Source organism: Triturus cristatus, chromosome 5_2 (assembly GCF_964204655.1).
Source record: "Triturus cristatus chromosome 5_2, aTriCri1.1, whole genome shotgun sequence".
NCBI classification, from domain to species: domain Eukaryota; kingdom Metazoa; phylum Chordata; class Amphibia; order Caudata; family Salamandridae; genus Triturus; species Triturus cristatus.
In genome coordinates, this window is record NC_140588.1 from 812,824,844 (window position 1) to 812,849,202 (window position 24,359).

The following is a 24,359-nucleotide window of genomic DNA, read 5'->3' on the forward strand; positions in this document are numbered from 1 at the left end:
TGACCATTTTCCACAATCAGTAACAATTACAAGCAAAAAATTTAAACATCATAAAAACAAGATTAAAAATCTCAATCATATTTGCACTAATTTGGACATTGATAGAATAAATGGTTACTCATTGAAATGGGAAATGATAGACCCTGATTTAATAACACATTTAGTGGTGGGTAAGGCCCTGGACCCAATAATGACATGCCTTAATGTAAACTCTTCTCATGCGTTGGCCCTAGAAAGTTTCCAAAATATCACGGCAATAATAAAAATAGTTTGAAAGTAGAAACAAAAACGGGGGGATCGAAAGAAAACTAGGTGGTTCGACACCAACTGCACAAAAGCCTACCGTGCACTCAAAAAAGCTATTTACAATACTGAAACGGACAAATATGCTATTCAACAAGCCAGGAAATTATATAACCAGGCAATAAAATTAAGAAATAGGGTACTAAAAAACTCCCTGTGGGAAGATCTGCACTGGGCAAGTATCCAAAAAGACAGCAAGGCATTTTGGAAAGCAGTCAGATATCCTCTTCTCTCCCCTGAAAACACTCCATCACTGGAAGTAACGATCGATGAACATCAATGGGTGAGCCACTTTACTAAAATCTTTGGCTATCCTGAGGTGATCACAACCAGGAATGGCTTAATATCCGCTCCTCCTGTAGACAGTGTGATCTATCCAATTGAGGTATCTTTCTCTTTAAAAGAAGTGATATCAGCATTAAATGAAAGTAAAGGTCGAAAAGCCCCAGGACCCGACGGGGTCCCCGTCGACATCTATAAGCATAATATTGACTTATGAGCTCCACTATTAACCTGCGTTCTCAACGCAACTTCTTCGTTAGGCCTAATTAAAAGTTGGACCGAGTCCATCATGGTCCCCATTTATAAAAAAGGCAATAGACAGGATCCTTCCTGTTACAGACCAATTTCTCTATTAGATTCATTGGGTAAAGTAGAAGAAAGGATACTCCTGTCGCGGTTACAAACTTGGGCGAAAGAAAAGAACGTATTATCAGATCTTCAGTTCGGCTTCCGGGAAGGCCTGAGTACAGTAGACCAGGGATTTAACCTGGCCATTCTGATGGGCAAATACACGAAGGCGCGGAGGGGAAAACTACACTTGGCATTTGTAGACCTCTCCGCGGCCTTCGACTGTGTTTCACATAAGAAACTATGGAATATACTGAAAGAAATGGAGTTAGACCCACCCCTAATTAACTTCTTGAAAGCCCTTTATAGTAATGCTACAGCATGCGTCCGATTTGGCCCCACAGGTGAATGTACCTCGTCATTTCAGGTGAATAGAGGGGTAAGACAGGGGTGCGTCCTGGCCCCGTTTCTCTTTACATTATACACAAATGGTCTTGAGATGGCACTACTGGAAGGAAGCCAGGATGTCCCCCAAGTGCGCCTGAATTCGGCATACAGACGCATACCAGCATTGCTCTATGCAGACAATGCCGTAATTTTGGCAAGGACCTCATTGGCTCTGCAGCGCGCACTAGAATCTTACAATACCTTCATGCGAGATATAGACCTAAAGATAAATGTCACAAAAACATATGTGATGAACTGCGGAAAAGGCAGTAAGAAAGGAAAGGACTTATTCCTAAATGGGAGTAAACTGGCTAATACCTCCACCTACCCATATCTGGGAATACTAATAGATGATAAGGGTACATGGGGCCAAGCAATGAATTCAAGAAAACAATTTTTATGAGAGCCACTTCAGCCCTTGTCAATTTCTCGCAAAAATTAGGTAAAAGAACACCCCCAGAATTAATAAAGATCTATAACGCTAAGTGCACGAGTGTAGCAATGTATGGGGCAGGGATTTGGGGCCATCGCAATGTTTCTGTGATACAGAAATTGGAAAATGCATTCCTTAGATATTTATTTGCTGTGCCAGATTCCACTTCTACATATGTCTGCCACGCTGAGTTAGGAGTCCCTTATATAACGGATATTATAAAAATCCAGCCAGTGACCCTGTGGCATCGTATCTGGAAGTCACAAAGCAACAAATTTAACCAGGCGGTGCTGCAGGACGCACTGAAGCTGGATTACTCCCTTGACATAGAATGGATTAGATATGTAAGGGACTTCATGACAGACATAGGAAAACCTGAATACTTTTTTAACCCAGCTTCAATCTCAGGTGTTTCAGGTAAAGAATTTAAGAAACTATGTTTGCACCATATGGAGGGGCTGAGATTTGCGAGTGAAGTGACAAAACCCACCGTCCTCTCAAATCTTATGCTAACTTCCTCCCTCGGCATGCAACCGTACCTACAAAACACCATAAAGGGTTACGATAGATTCGTTCTCACTCGATTCAGGTTGAATATTTTTCACAGGTTGGTTACCTTTCCATCGGTTAACGTTTGGTCCAAGAATTTATCTACCTGCCCATGTGATGACTCATCCCAACAATCAACAATTCATGTCATCCTGTTTTGCAAATATTATAATGATCTGAGGAAAAAATGGATAGTCCCAATCTTAAAAATATGGGGCATCCGACAATGTCGCCCTGCCTTTATGGCCCTCCAATGTCTTGAAAATGAATGTACAATCTTAAACGTTATCCCTTTTTTAAAGAATCTTATTAAATGTCGGTATAACCTAGATTTAGACCACACTGATAATCAACGATAGAGTGCCTTTTTAATGCCATTTATTGAAAATTTATGCACGCATATCAACGCTTTGTATGTTAAATAGTATTAGGATCACAGAACTTAAAATCAAATAATATATTGTATATTACTCCCTGATAATGTATCCTGAAACACGGAAACTAAACCTACGAGACATGTTTTAGTGAATGAGTAAATCTTTCATGGTTCTTCTATTCCCTACTTAATTTCATTATTAAAATCATCATACAATTTATATGACTCTAAGACGGATATTATTAAAACATAAGGTACCCTACGTTGACTTGGGAACATCCCCCAATGCATCTTAATTTGGCTGATGGGGGCTCTTTTTTCCGTCTTTTAGAGCAATAAAATATATAATCTATGACCATGCAAAGGAAAATGATAACAAACTGACTATCTTCCTTCCTATGATTGCGATTTTGCACATATTTTTATTGAATTGGTCATATTGGACATTTTTTATTTATATCTCTTTTTTAACTCATGCGTTTTTGCACAGAACAAATGTTTAAATGTTAAATGCTGGGGGCTTATTTATGACTATCCAATGAAAAATGATAACAAACCGATCACTTTTCCCTTTAAGACTGCGATTTTGCACATATTTTTTATTGTATTGGTCATACTGGTCCTTTTCAAATTGTATCCCCTTTCTAACTCATGTGTTCTTGTACTATACAAATGTTTACATGTTAAATTGTTTATGCTTTTATGGTTTGTAAACTATCTTACCGAATAAAGCTTTTTCTGATTCTGAAGTAGTGTTGCTGTAGGAGCACGCGTGTTACGGGACGTACACACATACGTGTACTGCCTTAGTACATGTACGTGTACAATTAGTGCGTACACGTACGTGTACTACCTCAGTACACGTACGTGTAGGCACTAGTTGTACACGTACGTGTACTGAGGTAGTACACATACGTGTACTACCAGTGCCTACACATACATCTACACGTACGTGTAGGCACGGACGTGTACTACCTCAGTACACGTACGCGTAGGCACTGGGAGTAAACGTACGTGTACTGAGGTAGTACACGTACGTGTACGCACTAGTTGTACACGTACGTGTACTGAGGTAGTACACGTACGTGTACTACCAGTGCCTACACGTACATGTACACATACGTGTAGGCACTGGTAGTACACGTGTACTACCTCAGTACACGTACGTGTACAACTAGTACGTGCACGTGCATGTACAACTAGTGCGTACACGTACGTGTACACGTACGTGTAGGCATTGGTAGTACACGTACGTGTACAACTAGTGCGTACACGTACATGTACGACCTCAGTACACGTACGTGTGCTCCCAGTGCCTACGTGTATGTGTACACATACGTGTAGGCACTGGTAGTACACGTACGTGTACTACCTCAGTACATGTACGTGTAGGCACTGGGAGTACACGTACGTGTACTGAGGTAGTACAAGTACGTGTACTACCTCAGTACACGTACGCCTAGGCACTGGGAGTACACATACGTGTACTGAGGTAGTACACGTACGTGTATGCACTAGTTGCACACGTATGTGTACTGAGGTAGTACACATATGTGTACTACCTCAGTACACATACGTGTACAACTAGTGCATACACGTACGTGTACACGTACGTATAGGCACTGGTAGTACAGGTACGTGTACTACCTCAGTACACATACGTGTACTCCCAGTGCCTACGCGTACGTGTGAAATGCACCGTACCTGTGTAGGGATTTGAAAATTACATAGGGGACACACAAGGTACATGTTTTAGGCCATAAATGCATGCTGGTTGTCATGGATACAGAGTTTTCTGTTCAACTTTTTCCATCAGGTGCCCTTGCAAAGTCAGTTGGCCACAAAATACATTGTTGCAAAGTGGTTGTTGACTTGACATGATGCTGCTAATTTGAACCATGCAAATGATGTCACTGGTGTATGTTTAAAGGGATTGGAGGAAACGTAGGATGCAAATGAGTCTGACCAATCACTCTGTACTCCTGTAAATGAAAGACCCCAGCAAGGCAGATATAAGTCAGGCAGAACCCATGAGAGGGCACTTGCCTGCACAACCTTTCAGTCGACACCACTGCTGCTGTCTGTGCTTCCTCTGGCACCATGTCAAGGTCTGTGGAGAGGGCCCAGCCATTCACCCAGGAGGAGAATGAGGCATTGATGGATGTCATCCTCCCACAGTACCCCAGCCTGTATGGGAGACCAGGGGAGCAGGTGAGTGCTGACTCCACTAGCTTTGACTGTGCACCTTTTTTGTGACTGTCACTTCTGGCATTGTGTCCAGGTGTGACAGACATGCAATGTTGTTTAGAGTGGGTCCCAGGGGGGGATGGTTTATGTCTCCCATGCAGAGCATGATGTAGTTCATGTGTGCACTCCTCACTTGCATTGTGCTTACTGTGACATTCACTGCATAGTGCATGACACATTCAGCCTGGCTAATCCTTTGTGGCATTTTTTGTCTATTGTCCTGAGGTGATTCAGTGGTCCCCCTGGTGTGACAGGTGACTGTTCCCACAGATTTGTCTGAGTTGAGTGGAGCTGTGGTGAGAGTGTCCAAGTGATGTGTACGCCCCCTGGACATTGATGTGTGTGAATGTTCCTTGTCATGTTGGTGAGTGTCTATGTGAAGTCTTGCACCACAGCTGCATGGAGGAGGCAACATCTCTCCCTATCTGATGTGAGAAGTAAGCCGTGCTGTGTGTCTGACTTGCTGAGCTAGCCCCACACCTGTCACCCCCCACAGGCAAGTGGCACATGTGCAGAGTGAGGTTTGTATCCACTGTTGCCAATGGCATGTGATTGATCTGTGCCTGTGTGTGTCTGTGTACTCTGCTGAGGTTGCGTCAGTGGCCTGGGGCATGTAACTGCTTGGAGGTGCTGTCCATCAGCCTGGTGTCTCTTGTGATGCACAGTGTGTGCCATGTTCATGGAGTGTGTCGCACCCCTCATGCCACCTGTGTACTTTACATGCCATGTAGTGCATTGGGGCTTCCACAGAGGCCAATGTCCATATGACTAAGATGCAATTCCTTGGCAGCATCCTATGCCCTGTTCAACATTTCAAAGATGTTAAAATGTGTGTCTCTCTGACATGGAGCAGGTGTAGTGATGTTGTCTCACTTTGTCATCCTCACAGGTAACTGCCTACGCCAAGGGGGAGATCTGGAAGCAGGCCGTCAGGGCCGTGAGATCGGTGGAGGGTTGCAGTCGGCACCTAGCACAAGTGAGAAACCGCTGGCAGGACATCCTGTGCTGGACCCGGAGGATCGCCCGGGTCCTGCTGAAGGACTCACCTCCTCGCCCCCACGGCAGGCGCCAACGCCTGACCCACCAGATGAAGCGTGTCCTGGCGGTGGTCTTCCCTGAAATGGATAGGCGGTTACAGGAGATGCAGCAGCAGGAAGGGGGTAGGTACATGTGTGTTTGTTGTGTGTCACCAGCTTTTGGAAGTGCTCAGTCGCCTGGATACACTGTCAGGGTTTATATGTGCAGTGCATATCCTTTTCCCCCAAGTCAACCGGTGCTGTTGTTCCTCTCTTCCCCTCCTTGACATGTGTTCCCTGGTCTGTGTGTAAACACTATTGCACATGGTAATCTAGGCTGGCAGTTAATCCACGTTCACATTGCTTTCTGCATCATGTGTGGGGGTGGTCTGTGACATGTTTTGGTACCTTGCCTGTGCCCTGTCCTGTTCAGTCATTTGGGGGTCCATATTTGTTGGCACTGATGCTGAGTCTCAACATAGGAGTGTGAGGACTCAAATTAACAGACTTGCAGCATGCATGACCGATGTTGTGGCCTCAGACATGATGTGCATGAGTGGGAGATATGCATAGTGCCGGGACGGTTGCTCATGTTACAGTCAGATCATTCCAGGACCATGGAACAGTGTGCCCACTACAGTCCCCTGAGACACCCTTGCCTCGGAATAATGTGTGTCATCCAACACTGTGCCCATTCTCTGTTTGTTCAGCATAGGTTGGCCTCTGTGCTATTGTTCCCTGGCCTCATTTGTATTTATGTAAAGTGTGCTACATGTGTCCACTGTACAGGGTGACCCCATTTGGCTTGTGCATCCTCACACTGGGCAGTGCCTGTGTGTCTATGTACAACTATCTGTTGATGGTTGTTTGTCACAAATATGTTTTGCAAGCCTCACGAGGTGATGTGGAGTACATTTAGGAGATCTTGATGCACATTTTAGTAAACCCAGATTAAGAGATGTAACTTCTTGATCTGTCTCAATCACATTGTCTCAGGTATGGGGGGTTTGTGCGGGCAAGGCCTACATGTCCAAACCTTATGTCTCCTTGCCAGGTCTGGACAGACACTAAACATGCAGTGACCCAGTCATGTTGTGCAGGGTTTAATGTTTGTACTTTGCAGCATGTGTCAAAAGTTAAAATAATGGTTCCTGCTCATCCATTTTTGGCACCAGTGTGTGGTCCAGATGCTACGTAGTTTGGTCGTTGTGTGCTGACATCTGTGTGGACATTCTTGGTTCCCATGAGGGTGTCTCCTCAGTGCAGGTGCTCCTTATTCCGACACAATTGCAGGCCCATTAGCTTATGCATTGTCCTGTGTTTGGACATGTATGCCACTCCACATGACAGGCAGTGGGTCAGATGTGTTGCCAACTGTGTCATCATGGTACGGATGGCCATTTGACAGGTGGCATGATTCAAGTTGTTAGTCAAGAAGTCTTGTACCTTGGCACTCACTACACTTGTCAACATGTCTCAATTTGTTCAATGCTGGACTTTGATGTTTTGTTGTAAAGGACAATAATGTGCCTGCATGACAGATGTCTCCCAAGGAAGTGCACAAGAAACCACCTTTACACTTTCCGGGGACACGCTGGCACATTTTAAAGGAAGGCACAGTTCGAATAACACTTGTTTTCAGATTATACATATACATGTTCCCACAGTGTGGTTGCATTTGGGTAAGTCCTTGGTTGTTGCTGATACCAACTTACGAGTGTCAAGTCATCCAGACCGCCGTGGTGCCATGTATATGTACTTACTGAAACCCCATTTCTTCCTAACAGTGGCTTATTTGAATAAGGCTGGCAGCTCATACAATGACTGTGTAAATGTAGTTTTGTGTGCACCTCATTGTGTGACTTCTTTTATACAGACACATGTGTGTTCTGTTCACAAAGTGGCACATTCACACATTCTAAACATGGAGATTGTGTAAAATGTTGTTATTCCCAAGGGGTCACAATGTATTTCGTTTGGGTTTCCAAAGTACTCACAGGTCTCTGAGTGTGGGGACACCTTCAGCATTGAGGTCTGTTATTTGGCCTTGGGTGCACCAATACTGTTTCGTTCACAGTGAACAAGAGGTGGCAAGCCTTCATAGTCTTGCTGTGCTCAACTGTTCCCAGACACTAGCTTCTCAGTTTAATTCGATATTAAGTTATTTGCTGTTGTGTCCTAATTTTCCTTGTTTCCAAGTGGCATGGTGGGTCAACCAACTGGGGAGAGCAGGGCTTACATATATGCGGAGTATTCTAGATGTTACTCATGATGCATTTCCTGATATGCACTGTGACATATTTTGTTTGGACTCAGGTGTCAGATGTATACAGGTGACTGATTATTTTCTGTATCTTCACCTTGCCCACAGCATCATCGGAGGACACCGAGGGAGACACCTGCACGGACCTGGAGGAGGGATCCAGCACCGCTGCCACCACTGCTGGCGAGTCTGCGGGAGCAAGTGGCACGGAGGGCGAGGGGAGTCAGGCAGAGGACCTGTCTGGTGACGACACCGACTACGACGCTGATGGGTCCGAGGCTGAACTCCTCGAGGGGGCGGAGGCTGCTACAACACCTGGCAGCAGCAAAACATCTGTCACCGCCCCCTCCATTCCAATCACCGCCCTCCCAGTTGCTCCGGTCCCTTCTGTCCGTGCAGGGCACCACCATGTCTCCTTCGTGCCAGGCACCGCACTCCCTGCCCCTGTCCCCCCTGCTGCCCTCACTGCAGAGTCTGTGGACATTCAGCGGCAGTTGCAGGTTGGCCAGACATCGATGCTGAATGTCCTCCATGGCCACACCACACTGTTGACAGAGATGGTGTCGTTCATGGAGGGCATGTCAGCAGCGATGTCTGACCAACAGATGTTGCTGAGGTCCATGGACTCTTCACTGACGGCAGCAGTGAGTCTCCTGCAGCGCTTCGTCCCCCCCTACCCCTGCACCATCCACACTTCCCACTCCCATGCCTGTCCCATGCACACCCAGACATTCCCAAGCACGCACCCCACCAGACACAGGCAGCACACAAACACGTAAGGGCAGGCGCACACCTCCTGGCACGCACACTCAGGGGGATAAAGGCACACCCACTGGGTCTGGTGCACACAGGCATACACACAGCCACAGTCTTAGTCCGCATGCCTCACTACCCAGTCCCTCCAAAGGCACTCCCCTCGGCTCCCCTGCCACACAGTCTGACAAAGAGAGCTACTTGGCTGTGCTGGGCCTCAGCCCCACTGGCTCACCAGCCCGCAAACGGGCAATGCACTCCACAGGTAGGGGAGTTGAGTCCCCCTCCGTCCACCCCCTCCCCCAGTAGCGCTGCACCCCATCCCTCCGACCCCCACCCTCCTTTGTGCCTGTGGTTTCTTCGGGTGCAGGGGATACTCTGGACGCCCTGGCAGAAGTGTGCAGCGCTGAGCTCACCTCCACCTTTGGCGGTGCCCCACCCCCTGGGGTGGAGGCGTCCAGCCCTGCACCCACCACACCTACCCTTACACCTCCTGTCCCTGCGGTGCCTGGTCCTTCCCCACATGATGCCCCCCCCCAGTTGACGAACCTGAGGGTTCTGAGGGTTCTAATGTGCAGGCAAGCTAGGGGAGACACGTGGCCATGTGTCCCCCCCAAGGACTTCTTATCTGGACTGGCCATTGGCCTTTGTAAATAGTGTCCTTTAATTATTTTTCATTTAATGCTGAATAAAGCATTTTCTTTTTACTTTGAACACTATTGCATTTCAGGTATTGATGTCGGTGCTGATGCTCCAGGAGTTGGGGTTGTGGTAATGTGTTATGTTTCAGGGAAATGTTGTAGTCTGATGCTCATGGGGAGGACCATGGTATCTGCGTGCCATCACAAGGTCTCTGCAAAGGATCTTTGGTCGTGTGTGCTATTTGTGTTTGGAGACATTGTCCCAAGGAGTGTTCCTTCCTCTGTGGCATCTGACATCTTCCCTGCAGGGAGTTGCACAATTTTTGTGCTGACCTGTGTCTACATTTCCTTTGTTGGTGACGGATCCCTTCAACTATGGCCATGCCTGCTCAGCAATGTCTCCGGCTGCATCGTCTGTGCCATCCTTGCTAGTCACTGTAATTGTGTATTGAGTATGTTGCCATGCCTTCATGGAGAAATTGTCCCTTTTCCGCACTATGCATGTGTGTAATCCCAGCCTAGCACACATATGGTACTTGTTCTGCAGGGTATTTGGGCACCTGACTCACAATTGTGGGCATTGTATCTGTGGGAACTCCACCCTATTCCTTCCATGAGAGAAACCATCTTGGTGGCTGTCCCAGCACCTGTACATTCCTATCAGTCCTGGGATGTGCGTGACAGTGTGTGTTGCCTTTGGCTCTCTTAGTTTAGTAGGCATTGACATGACTATACAGTCTTGTGGCATGATCTCTGTGTGTGTATTGTGCTGCATCCGCCAGGGGTGGGTATGCATGTGTCATTTGTCCTCACACCCACATGTGGTGTGTCATGCAGTGGGTGAAAGACATCCATCCTCATGGGAGTGGGACACTGCTTTCAGTGATGTGTTGTTATGGCACTATCAACATAGTCGAAAATTAGGGATGCGTACATACACCCATGGAGTTGTGGTCATCTGCTAATGATGTACACACCCCCATGTCTCTGTCCACTGCTGGGAGTGATAGGCACCCACCCCTCACATATCTCTGTCCACTGCTGGGAGTGATAGGCACCCACCCCTCACATGTCTCTGTCCACTGCTGGGAGTGATAGGCACCCACCCCCATGTCCCTGTCCACTGCTGGGAGTCCTCTGCACCCACCCCTCACATGTCTCTGTCCACTGCTGGGAGTGATAGGCACCCACCGCCATGTCTCTGTCCACTGCTGGGAGTCCTCTGCACCCACCCCTCACATGTCTCTGTCCACTGCTTGCAGTGATAGGCACCCACCCCTCACATGTCTCTGTCCTCTGCTGGGAGTGATAGGCACCCACCCCATGTCTCTGTCCACTGCTGGGAGTCCTCTGCACCCACCCCTCACATGTCTCTGTCCACTGCTGGGAGTGATAGGCACCCACCCCCATGTCTCTGTCGACTGCTGGGAGTGATAGGCACCCACCCCTCACATGTCTCTGTCCACTGCTGGGAGTGATAGGCACCCACCCCTCACATGTCTCTGTCCACTGATGGGAGTGATAGGCACCCACCCCCATGTCTCTGCCCACTGCTGGGAGTCCTCTTCACCCACCCCTCACATGTCTCTGTCCACTGCTTGCAGTGATAGGCACCCACCCCTCACATGTCTCTGTCCACTGCTAGGAGTGATAGGCACCCACCCCTCACAAGTCTATGTCCACTGCTGGGAGTGATAGGCACCCACCCCCATGTCTCTGTCCACTGTTGGGAGTCCTCTGCACCCACCCCTCACATGTCTCTGTCCACTGCTTGCAGTGATAGGCATCCACCCCTCACATGTCTCTGTCCACTGCTGGGAGTGATAGGCACCCACCCTCACCATGTCTCTGTCCACTGCTGGGAGTGATAGGCACCCACCCCCATGTCTCTGTCGAATGCGGGGACTGATAGGCACCCACCCCTCACATGTCTCTGTCCACTGCTGGGAGTGATAGGCACCCACCCCTCACATGTCTCTGTCCACTGCTGGGAGTCCTCTGCACCCACCCCTCACATGTCTCTGTCCACTGCTGGGAGTGACAGGCACCCACCCCCATGTCTCTGTCCACTGCTGGGAGTCCTCTGCACCCACCCCTCACATGTCTCTGTCCACTGCTGGTATTCCTCTGCACCCAACCCTCACATGTCTCTGTCCACTGCTGGTATTCCTCTGCACCCACACCTCACATGTCTTTGTCCACTGCTCGGAATCCTAGGCAGTCACCCACCCACCCGCACCCTTGGTGCAGTACACTGCTGCCCTGGCCATGAACACACCCCAACATACTGGTTATATGCTGCACCATGCCCTAAGCCAACATTTGTGGTGTGTGTACGCCTTGTATCACAAATGTACTGGTGCCCTAGGGGTACAGGTGATGCGGTCCGTACCCCCGCATTTATAGGTTGTGTACGGTCCGTACCACGCGTACCCCTACATCACCACTACAATGGTGGTACGGGCCATACCCACGCCCTCAGAGCGTGGGTAGAGCCTGTACCACCATTGTAGTGGTGATGTAGGGGTATGCGCCGTACCCACGCCCTCAGAGCGTGGGTAAGGCCCATACCACACATACCCCTACATCACCACTACAATGGTGGTATGGGCCGTACCCACGCTCTGAGGGCGGGGGTACGGCCCATACCACCATTGTAGTGGTGATATAAGGGTACGCACCGTACCCACGCCCTCAGAGCATGGGTATGGCCCGTACCACGCGTACCCCTACATCACCACTACAATGGTGGTACGGGCCGTACCCACGCCCTCAGAGCATGTGTACGGCCCGTACCACCATTTTAGTGGTGATGTAGGGGCACGCGCCGATTCCACGCCCTCAGAGCGTGGGTACAGCCCGTACCACCATTGTAGTGGTGATGTAGAGGTACGCGCCATACCCACGCCCTCAGAGCGTGGGTACGGCCCGTACCACGTGTACCCCTACATCACCACTACAATGGTGGTACGGGCCGTACCCACGCTCTGAGGGCGTGGGTACAGCGCGTACCCCTACATCACCACTACAATGGTGGTACGGGCTGTACCCACGCTCTGAGGGCGTGGGTACGGCCCGTACCACCATTGTAGTGGTGACGGGTATGCGTACACGCCCACTGCCGTTGTAGCGGGATGCAGGAATTGGTGGACACGCCCCCCGAAGTGACCAGACCCTGGAGGTAATGTATGTACAGAATATGGTATTTTTTAAATTAGGAAGAGGTTATGTTTCCTGCCCCTCGTCCCCCCTTTGCCCCTGGGTGTTGTTCTGACCTTCTGCGGCGTGCGCAGCAGTTTCGGTGCACCAGGTTGTAGGCTAGGAGGGCCGGGATGACACGTAGGATGGGGTCCATGGCTGTCCGTCGCGTACCAGTACTCCTTCTTCGCGTCGTCCTCAATTTCCTGGGAGTTTTTGGCTGCCGTAAAAAATGAGCCGTGCGGAGTGACGTTGACACGAATCGTACTTGGTCCGTAAAACGCTGCCTGACTCCGTCCGGACGTCACGTACGCGATGTCCCGGATCAGAATTGTGGGTATTTTTTAGCCGCACGTAGTTTTTTACGAATCGTACGGAAATGGTATTTCTGTACAATTCGTACTTGCTGGTTTGTAAGGAGGATTTCCCGGGTCGTACAGAGAATACGCTCCGTACGACCATTCGTACCCGGGTTTTACAGGATCGGAATCGGCACCATAGTGATGTGCTCGATAATCAACATTATGGATCCCTAAAATAAAGTGATAGATCATGACTACTTTGAACAACAAACATCTATTAATACAAAACAGTAATAATTTCATTTATAAATAATCCCCTTGGGCTATCAGTTTTGGTTCTTGAGTCCATATATGGCATTCTAAATATTATACAGTTCAGTGTTAGGATAGTATAATGGTTAGATCATGTCACAAGTATTTGCCTTCTACCTATGATGGAGCAAGATTTCGTATAAAAAGAAACTTGCTTGTATTCAATCCTCTCGAATAACCTGTAACATTATAGCCAACATGTTTGTGAGTACTAACTTTGCATCACATTTTACATATTGTATCAAGGGGAAGATATTCTATGTATTTTATTAACCAGTAACCCGAGTGTCCTTAAAATGGCCGCCAAAAACGCGGGAACTTTTGCTGCGCATGTGTCTACTACATCTACGTAGTACGAAGTCTCCTGTCGCTTGGTGGGAAATCTTTGCAGCTGCGCAATAGCTTTTAACATGGCTACTCGAAAACCTTGCATTAACGCGCATGCTGTGCTGAAACTAACCTATGCAAGTTTTACTATGCCATTAATGCAACAGAGATATTAAGTAAATGGGGTTAGAGTAAGTAAGCAGTATTCAGTGAATTCATTTAACTTTGTTCTTCTCTGACTTTATTAATAGCTCGCATTTGGGCCTTGGAGGGTGACCAAAGTCCCTGTTCCTTTGCGGCAACTATGCATGCGTGCTACCTCTTTGTCCTGAGACTAATGAAGTCATTTAATGGCTGCCAACCAATGTGCCTAGCAAGGACATTGGAAGATCAACTTTTGAACCTACGAGAGGAAGAAGCCGAAACATTGTATTACAGATTTATCGATACACATATGAAATGCTTGTGGGAATAAAGCTTGTGGGTATTAAAATTAAGGGGCGGGGAATTAGACAATAGAACTTAAGAAAGTTATTGCACTTCGTATGGTGTGATGTACTCACCCCATTGCCTGGCCCGATTTTGCTGCAATCTAACTGAAGAATCCAACACTAGGGAAGAATCACGGAACAACCGAGGAGGCACATCTAGGAAGGGGTCCGGACGACCCCTAGCCGGAGAGAGTGGTACCAGAGATGGGTGCAACGCTGGCGTTGCAACTAGAAGAGATCACCTTCCCGGTCCAGAACCTGTCCTGAATCCTTGATACTTTGATGTCTAGGTCCTCACACCATTCTAGGTAAATATAGTTCTGTGCGGTTTTGCTTTGTATTTTCTCTCTGTTCTTTCTCTCCTCAGGTACTGTCCTCACAAGTAATTAATTCATGTGAATTGAATTATTATCTAACTGTACTATTTTTCCTGATGGAGAATTTTGGTGTATCTACGTGTATTCTGATTTGAATCAAAAAATTATTAATTCAGATAAACCTTTAAACTCCTACTGAGTCTGTGGTTCTTAAATAAGGGTTAAATGTGTTATTACTTCCTCCCTATTCTAATCTACAACTAGATCTATTGACAAAGTACATTTACTTAGGAGACAGAGATGGTAAGAATAGTGGTGTAAAGGTTCTCTAAGGTAAACAAAATTGATGATCAGTGGATATTTACTAGCTCATTGAATGTATGAATGTATATGGGCCCAATTGAGTGTTGTGTGTGTGTGTGTATGTACGAGTTGGTAAACTCCGCTGCATCCGTTTTTTCTTGGTAACAGAGGCATGGTTAGTTTAGTTAGTTAGGCGAGGGATTGTATTTTGAAAGTTTGAATTATTTATGTTTTAACCAAACCCGTTATGTATTGTTTTATGATGTCTGGAAATTCTCGGGAATATTGAATAGCGGGTGGTGAATGGAAGCCACACTGCAGTGAGGTTATTGGTCTGGATCGAGAAAGTGCTGAAAGTTACGCAGGACTAGAAGCACTAAGTTAGGGAACATTTTCTTGTATGATAGTGAGAATAATTGGGAGTTCGCTGGTGAAAATTTGGTATTATATCACCTAGAAAGGGTAATACTGAACGAGTAGCAGATTCTCTGATGCTTGTGTGAAGAGTAAGCGGAAAGGAATTATTCGTAGTGTGTGAAGAGTGAGCGGAAGGGTTTTACTCGCAGTGAAATAAATTTTACTATTCTTTGAATTAGTGGGTCAGACACAATAGCGAATGTTTATACGTTGTTAATTAATGAAAATTGTGTGAATTTTGTGAGAAAATCAGTTTTCGCATTACCTTGAAAAGGCGGGGTCAGTTGAGGGTGCTGTACTGACGTCACTGAGAGCCACGCTGGAATTGGTTGAAACAACAGGCGTGTAGTTGATGCGAAATTGTAAAGGAGGGGTCAGTAGTAAGGAGTGATACTGACATCACAGAAAAAGCCGTGCAAGCATTGGCTGAGGGAGTGAGCAGAATAGCAGTTGATTTGTCCTCAGACTGGAAAACGCCCTGGTATTGGAGAATCATTAGAATAAAAGCAAGCGTCTGATTGGTTACCAAAATAGAAATCCCAAGTATAATAATAGATAGTGGAGTTTGCATGTACGATCCAACATTAACAGGGACTCGTCCAGACAGAAGATTTATAGGGTTTGCTTATGAACAGTACCTTAACAAGCACAAGCACGGAATGTACGGAGAAAAAAGAAAAATGTCATTTATGCAAAAGGTTAAGAATTATTTTAAAAAGGACAAACCCATTAAGAGTAGAGAAGGGATTCTCATTCCTCCCCCAAATACGCCTGCATCTTACATGATGGTGGAAAGAGGCTATCATACCTGTGTGTGGTTAGAAAATTGGGTGAAATATACAAAAGATGATGGAATATTAGCATTTCCTGAGTACGGAAGCTTTAATGGAAGAATATTGTACAATTTAAGAACACAGATGAATGAATTAGAACCCAGACCTAGATTGACCCAGTATGAGGCTTTAGAAGAATGGGAAATGGTAGCCTTTGAACGTGATAGACCACGTAGTAACAGTACCCTAAGCAGATTTTATCCAAAATTTCCCGGAGAGACTAGAGATAGTCAAATGAAACAATGGAGACAGGCCATGGTGGCAAAAGGTTTATATCCTGTGTTAACATCAGAAGAGCAGACAGGAGGTAAATGTACAGAGAAAACCAAGCACTTAACCATGATAGGTAGCGGAGAAGCAGAAGAAGGATACTTGGAAGACATATTGATGAAAGTCCTCGACCTTATAATGAAGGATTCAATAGAATGACTCCTAGTGTCCCGATGATAAAAACACCTTTGGTTCCACAAATAGCACATGACACAGCAGACAGGGTACTTCAAGAAAAGGAAAAGGAAGCAATAAATAAGAATAGAGATTAATTGATCCAGAAAATAGCTCAGATAAACGCACATCCTGAAGCATTGACCGCACCAGTGACAATAGGTCCAGTAGTCTCATTGTATGGCAAAAAGTCAAACAGTTCTAAAGTTCCTGTGATGCCTACCCCAAGCATAGAAAAGAAAAAGTAATAAATGACGATCAAGCAAGTGAATGTGAATCAGTAATATCATTAATGGATTTGCCCATAAGAGAGCCAATAATGGAAACCCCGAGGAGAAATTTGGCCAGTTGTTCAAAGAAAGTTAGATTGGAAACCTCAACAGGAACTAGAAGTGCCACAATAGTAACCCCAGAAGATGTAGAGAGATGGTCTCAAGAAATAGAGAAGCCAAAGTCACAGCCAAAAATATTGGACATTTTCAAATTGCGAGTAGAATTGGAAGAAATGGTTGCTGGAAATGTGGGTCTAGACTGATTAAACACATACAGTGAAGAAGAGTTGCTATTTATTTGTAGAAGCATTACACGAAACACAAAAACATTCCATGAAAAGCTGACAAATCTGGCATCTGAAATGGGAATTATCATAGGGAAGTCAAAGGTGTTGCAGAAACCATATAGAGCAGAATTCTCTGATGAAGATTTAGAAAACATGAATGTGTCTGGAAGAAAATTACAGATCAGGGAATTATTATTTCTGTTACAAAAATGGGGAGATGTTGAAAAATGGAAAGTTAGGTGTGCAAAGAAAAAGGAAGTAGCACAGGTAAATCGAACAACATCTGAATATGCCATGAGAGAAACAGAAAAGACTGAGAGGTTGTATCCGATGAGGGAAGTACCCGGAGGGGGGTACGTACATGTACCATGGACTAGACAGGATATTTTGTCGTTTACGAATGATTTCCCAAAAGTAAGAGAGAAACCAGTGGAGTGGTACAGACAAGTTGAGGGGTTTGTGAAAGTTTCAAAGGTTTGTTAAAAGATCTGGATGGTCTGTTTGACACAGTAGTACCTGCGGATTTGTGGACAAAGTGTAAAATTACAATAGATTGGCCTAGTGAGGAATATCCAAGAGATTCAAAGACTGGAGCCCCGTCAGAAGATGTAATCTAAAAATATCACCAGGTGATCACTTTTCTGAAGAGTAAAATTCCCCCGAAAGATACAGATTGGGTAAAAATAGACAGAGTAACTCAAGAGAAGGATGAGTCTGTACATTCATACTACGAACGCCTTTTACAGGTGTTCAAACAGTATAGTGGGTTTGAAAGTATAGGGAACAAGGACATGACTCATTTTGTATATCGGTTTGTGACAGGGCTAAGATTGGATATATCTCAAATGATTAAGCAGCACATGTTGTGTTGGCAATTAAAGCCCATAGACGAAATTTTGAAATATGCCAAATGTTGTGGAGATGAAATTGATAACAGACGGAAAGCCTTAGAAGAAAAAGTAATGTGGGCTCAAGTAAAATTAGCTGAACAGCAAGAGCTTCAATTGAATAAACAGTAAGAAAATCAAGGAACGGTACAAGGTCAATGCGAAAATAATGGGGGTAAGCCACGGGGAATATTGAACAGGGAAGAGGCAAAGAAAAGGTTTCCCTGTCATGGGTGCGGAATGTTGGGGCATTGGAATAACAAGTGTAAATCTGTACAAGTTAATAATGGCCTGAATCAAAATTTAAATCCACAGATGCAGAATGAGGTATTAATGAGTCAACCGCAACAGGGTATAGATCTTCAGAGTCAATTGCCACCTGCTCCTAAGTCAAATTTTGTGAGTCAAGCCAAGTACAGTGTGGACGCCGGATTTTCAGAAGGAAGTGGTTAGAAAAATGTTGTAACATCGCAGTTTCTTTTGCAGGACCCACTACTTGATTATGAGCAGGAATGACAGTGCCTGAGGGGGGAGGAAGGGGAGTGCGTACTTGGCGCATCCCTGCCGGTAGATCAGTGAGGTCTATACATAGAAGGTAAAGTGGAAGGAAATTATATCACTTTCTTGTTGGATATTGGTGCTACCAGGTCTACTGTGATAACAGCAGACATTCCTAACCTACCCCTCTCGGGTGATGCTATCCAAGTAGTAGGTGTCTTGAACAAACAGATTAGATCTCCGATCACAGAACCAATGGAGGTGTGAATTGGAAATTTTAAAGAAATGCATAAATTTGTGATCTGTGACTCAAGTCCTGTAAACTTGCTTGGAAGGGACTTGTGCAAAATGAATTGTACCATATTTTGCACACCGGATGGTGTCGCAATACAAACCCCAAATGAAGATGGAGTTTACAAGTTCATGTTAGCTAAACAAGGGACAGAAGTAAATGAATTGTATTCAATGATAACCAAAGATGAATTACCTGCCGAGGTCAAACTGACGGTAAATGCAGAGATATGGGATTTTACCGGAAAAAAAAATAGGATTATTGACAAAGGAAGATCCCATAAAAGTGACTGTGAAAGAAGGTGCTGTTTATCCGAATACTCGACAATACAAAATGAGTCCTGAAAGAAAGGCAGGTGTTGCAGCAGAGATTGAGCGATTAGTTGAGCAAGGCATTTTGAAAGAAATAATGAGTAGCCCTTGTAACTCACCTATAATTGGCATTAAGAAACCTAACGGAAAATATAGGGTGGTTCAAGACCTAAGAAAAAGTAATAAAATTGTTGTACCATGTTGTCCAGTAGAGCCCAACCCAGCTGTGATTCTTTATCAGATACCATGGAAAGCAGGTTGGGTCACAGTAATTGATTTATGTCATGCATTCTTTTCTATTCCATTGCATCCAGATAGCTAGTTTTTATTCTCATTTAAATTTGAAGAACAAGTTTATATGTGGAATCGTGTGCCTCAAGGGTACACTGAAAGTCCTTCGATCTTTAATCAAATTCTCAAAAGAAGCCTTGAATCTCTTGTGTTGCCCAGAGAGTCGGTCCTGGTGCAGTATATTGATGACCTATTGGTGGCGTCAAACACTCAACATGACTGTGTCACTGATTCAATTGCATTGCTAAATCATTTGGCAAAGGGTGGACACAAAGTGTCCCCTGACAAACTTCAGTTTTGCAAAAACTCAGCCAAATACCTGGGACATCAAATAGAGAGAAGAATTAGAAAGGTGACCTCAGAAAGAATCAGAATAATAAGACAAATGCAGTTGCCACAAACCCAAAAAGAAATAAGAATGTTTTTTTGGGTTGTAGGATATTGCAGGCAGTGTATTGTAGGATTTGCTTTACTAGCGAAACCCCTGATACAGATGACCAGAAAGAGAGCAAAGGACCCCATAGAATGGGATGATGAAAGCATGGAATCATTTATAAAGTTGCAAAATTGTTTGTGTGAAGCACCTGCTTCGGGAATGCCAGACTATTCAAAATAATTTGCATTGTTCTGTTATGAGAGAGGCAATTGTGCACTCTCAGTTTTGACACAGAGACATGGATTAATGCGAAGACCAGTGGCATATTTTCTGCTACCCTAGATCCTGTGGCATGTGCATTACCAGGTTGCCTGAAGGCTGTAGCTGCAACGTGTGTGACCATAGAACAAAGTGAGTCAATTGTGATGGGACACCCTGTCAAGGTGTATGTTCCCCATTCATTTGTGATATTGCTGACCAAAACCCGACCGCAGTACCTTACTCCCAGTAGGCTAACAAAATATGAGAGAATAATTCTGGGGGCTGAAAACGTGACTATAGTGAGGTGTACTGTTCTTAACCCAGCCACCTTAGTACCTGATCCATACCAAGAAGAGGTGAAAGATGAGGCCGAACATGAATGTCTTGACGTGACTGAACTTAGCACCAAACCACGTCCTGACATACAAGAGGAACCCCTAAAAAAAATGCAGATCATGAGCTGTTTGTAGATGGCTCATGCAGGAGGAGTGAGGATTGAGTGCTGTTTACGCTGTGTGTTCATTAACTAGAATAGTCGAAGCATCCTATTTACCAGAAGTCAGATCTGCACAAGTAGCCGAATTAATTGCTTTAATTAAAGCGTGCAAAATTGTGAAAAATTGGAGATTAACCATATTTACTGACAGCCAATATGGTTATTGGGTTGTGCATGATTTTGGCCAGCTATGGATGCAGAGGGATTTCCTGACTTCCTCAGAACTCCCATTAAAAATGGAAATTTTGTGAAAGAATTAATTGAGGCAATTCAATTACCAAAAGAGGTGGCGGTGGTTAAGTGTTCTGCTCACCAATCAGGAGATGACTATGTAACAGCCGGTAACCGATATGCTGACCAGGTTGTCCAGCACTGTGCAAGACATAAAATTGCACTAAATAAGAAAATTGAAACTTGTGGAATCAGCTGCCAACTTATGCTACTTGCAGGAGTGGGAACCTGGGAGGAGGTAAAAGATCTGCAGGATGCAGTAGAAATGAGAGAAAAGGAAGAGTGGGTAAAAATACGATAGAAGGGCAGAAGATGGTGTGTGGGTTTGTTATGATGGCAGACCAGTAATGCCAGACAGTATGCTTGCACCGATGGCTAGAATGTATCATGGAGATACACATGTGGGCAGAGATGCTATGATTCGACTTTTCAGACAAGATTGGTTTAACGCAAAATTCAGGAATGTTGCAGAGAGTCTTTGCCAAACATGTTTACCGTGATCAGTATGGGAAAGATTGGAAAGGCAGATGGTCCCTTTGTAAGACTTCAACTAGACTTTATTCAACTGCCTGTTTGTCAAGGATTGAAATATGTACTTGTCATAGATTGTTTATTTTCAAAGTGGGTGGAAGCATACCCGACCCGAAGAAATGACAGCTTGACAGTGGCCAAACTTTTATTAAGAGAACTCATCCCTATATTTGATTTTCCAGTAACGATTGAATCAGATAGAGGGTCTCATTTTAATAATTAAATTATTTGACTAATTTGTGAAGCAATCAAAGTCGAACAAAAACTGCACTGCGCTTACCGCCCAGAGGCTTCAGTGGTGGTAGAACAATTGAATGGCACAATCAAGGCAAGACTCAGAGAGGTGTGTGCATCCACCCCACTGGAATGGCCTGATGCTTTACTTCTTGTTGTGATGGGACTCAGAAGTATTCCTGACAAAAATACTGGATTGAGTCCCCATGAAATACTGATGGGAAGAGCAATGAGACAAGCAAGTGTACCAGGACACAAGCTGTTGAATATAACTGATGACTTGGTTTTGGAGTATTGCAAAGAGTTGGCTGACAGAGTGCGTTCTATCTCTCATCAGGTTGGGGAAGACGCAGTCAACAGACAGCTGAGCCAAGCGTATGATCTAAATCCCAGTGACTGGGTGGTTGTGAAGAATCACACTTGAGAATTGTGCCTAGCACCAAGGTGGGACAAACCGCATCAGGTTATACTAACTACTTCAACAGCTGTAAAGTGTGCAGGATTACCTAATTGGATTCATGCAAGTCATACCAAAAGGGTACCAGCTCCTGAAGAAGAAGAGTTTCAATTGAAACGAGAAATTGAAGTTGCTGAAGGTTGTGCAGCTGAAGAACTTCCTATAGGAGATCCTGAAGTAGCTGCCCAAGAACAACTAAGCACTTATCAGGACGACTGGATCCCAGTGGTGGACATACCTGAAGTATTTATAAGAACTAGAAGCCAAACAATGTTATACAGGAAAAGAGTGAGAACCAGTCAGGTGTAGAAGAACTCGCTCAGGAGAGTGGGAAACGACTATTAGGGAACCTGAGCAGGAGCAGTTAAGGAGAGAATAATATATTCAGACAGAAGAAAACGAAAGCCACATTCCTGAGTCTGAGGAGGGACAGATAGGGTTTAGAGAAAACATTCAGGCAGAAGAAGGTCAAGGGGTAAAAAGACCTGAACAGGACCAGACAGGCATAGAAACACAAGTTCAGGATACAGAAGAAAAAACAGACATCCCCAATCTTGTACAGGGTCCGATTGAGGTAGATAAACATATCCAGGCAGAACAGGCCAGAACAATAAGCCCTGGACAAGGCCAGATAAAGAGAAAATCTGAAGACGAAGATGATCAAATTGTGCTGAACATAAAAGAAAATGAAAGAAGCCTTGGAGAAACTAACAGTGCAGTGAAAATTAGGAAAAGTCGAAAAGGGGATATTTGGCCAAGAATTATTAAGAGACTAAGATACTGCCTTAAGACAATCAGTGAAGAACCTGATCAAGTAAACGAAGTATCCAGTCAATCTGGACCTTCCTCTATAACACCAAAACGAAGGAGCCAAAGGTTGAAGATAATGAATAACAAGTTCAAGGGTCCTGAGTGGACATATGTCATTCTTGAAGATTTTGAAAATCTCGACTTAAATGAAGAAAGTGACGAAGAACTGAATGTTGAATGAATTGATGAAGAAGTGAGACTGACTTGAAAGAGAAAAGACGCTTAAGGTGTTATCTCAAACCAAGTTTCTGAATTAAAGAAGAGACAAATCCTTTTGTACAAAATGTCTGATGCTAAAGTTACTGGAAACCCAAAACAAAGCTGTATAAAGAAGTGTTGTAGGATCTGTATATGTAGCTTATTATTAGGTTTCATAATATGGGTAATATTAGCAATAGCTCTTCATTATTTGATGGTTACTAAACAAACAGAATAGTACTAATGCACATACAGAGGCAGCAAATATTAAAGGAGATAGCGTAGACTTAGAAACACCAGATGAGTTAGATTTACACCATACTGTAGATCAAACAAAATTGATTTAAATGTATTTGCAAACCTATTAGTACATTATGAAGAAACAATGGAAGTTAGTCATTGTTACGTATGTATGAAATTACCAACCTCAGTGGCTGAAGGGGTAATTTATCATCACTTACCCTTGACATATGGTATTTCATGTAGTGTATTGGCTAGTTTATTTTATAGAACTGTAAAACTGCAATATTATTATTCAAATGTAGATTTAATATTTTCAGAAGTCCCTATGTGAAAGAGTATGACTAGAGACTCACAATTCATGGGTGAATATTTCCTAACAATGAAAGCAATAGATATAGCTTATGCACACAAACACAACCTAACATGTACATTACATGAAGAAGAAAAGATTGTTTTGAATTTAGTAGAACAGAGGAGGCAGGATTTCCAAAGAAGGGCCTCAGAACCGAAACCTTAGATACCTAATTGGGCTGAGAAGGAAGACCTTTTGGTTACTGGCAAGACTCATGCTGCTATGACTCTGGATTTGGAAAGAAAGGGAAAATCTGTCTCCATAGACTAAAAACAGAATATAACAATGCATTTATTGGTTCCAGTGAATGTGAACATATCTTCTTAGTAATTGGGGGTTGGGGACTAAAAGGAGGAACTGATCCAGTATTTCTTGGAATTTATTATATTTGTGGAAACAAAGCCTATTTTAGGTTGCCTGATCATTAGTACGGGAGTTGCTATTTTGGAATAGTATTCCCTAAAGTTAGTTTTTCGGAAATAGTAGGTGATATATTTGGTGCATTGATACCTTCAGTGGGGGTTCTGCTGAATTCTCGAAAAATCTGTAAATTGTCAACAGTAGTTGATCGGTTATCTACTGACACTGCTCGAGGATTTTTACTGATCAATACAGAATTAGTTGCTGTTAGATCTTTGGTTTTGCAAAATCGCCTTGCCCTTGATATCTTATGAGCAAAAGAGGATGGAGTCTGTAAAATGCTAAAAGTGCAACATTGTTGCACAGATATTCCTGACAAAAGTGTAGAGATTGGAAGGTATATTAAAAATATTACACATTTAGAAGAAGA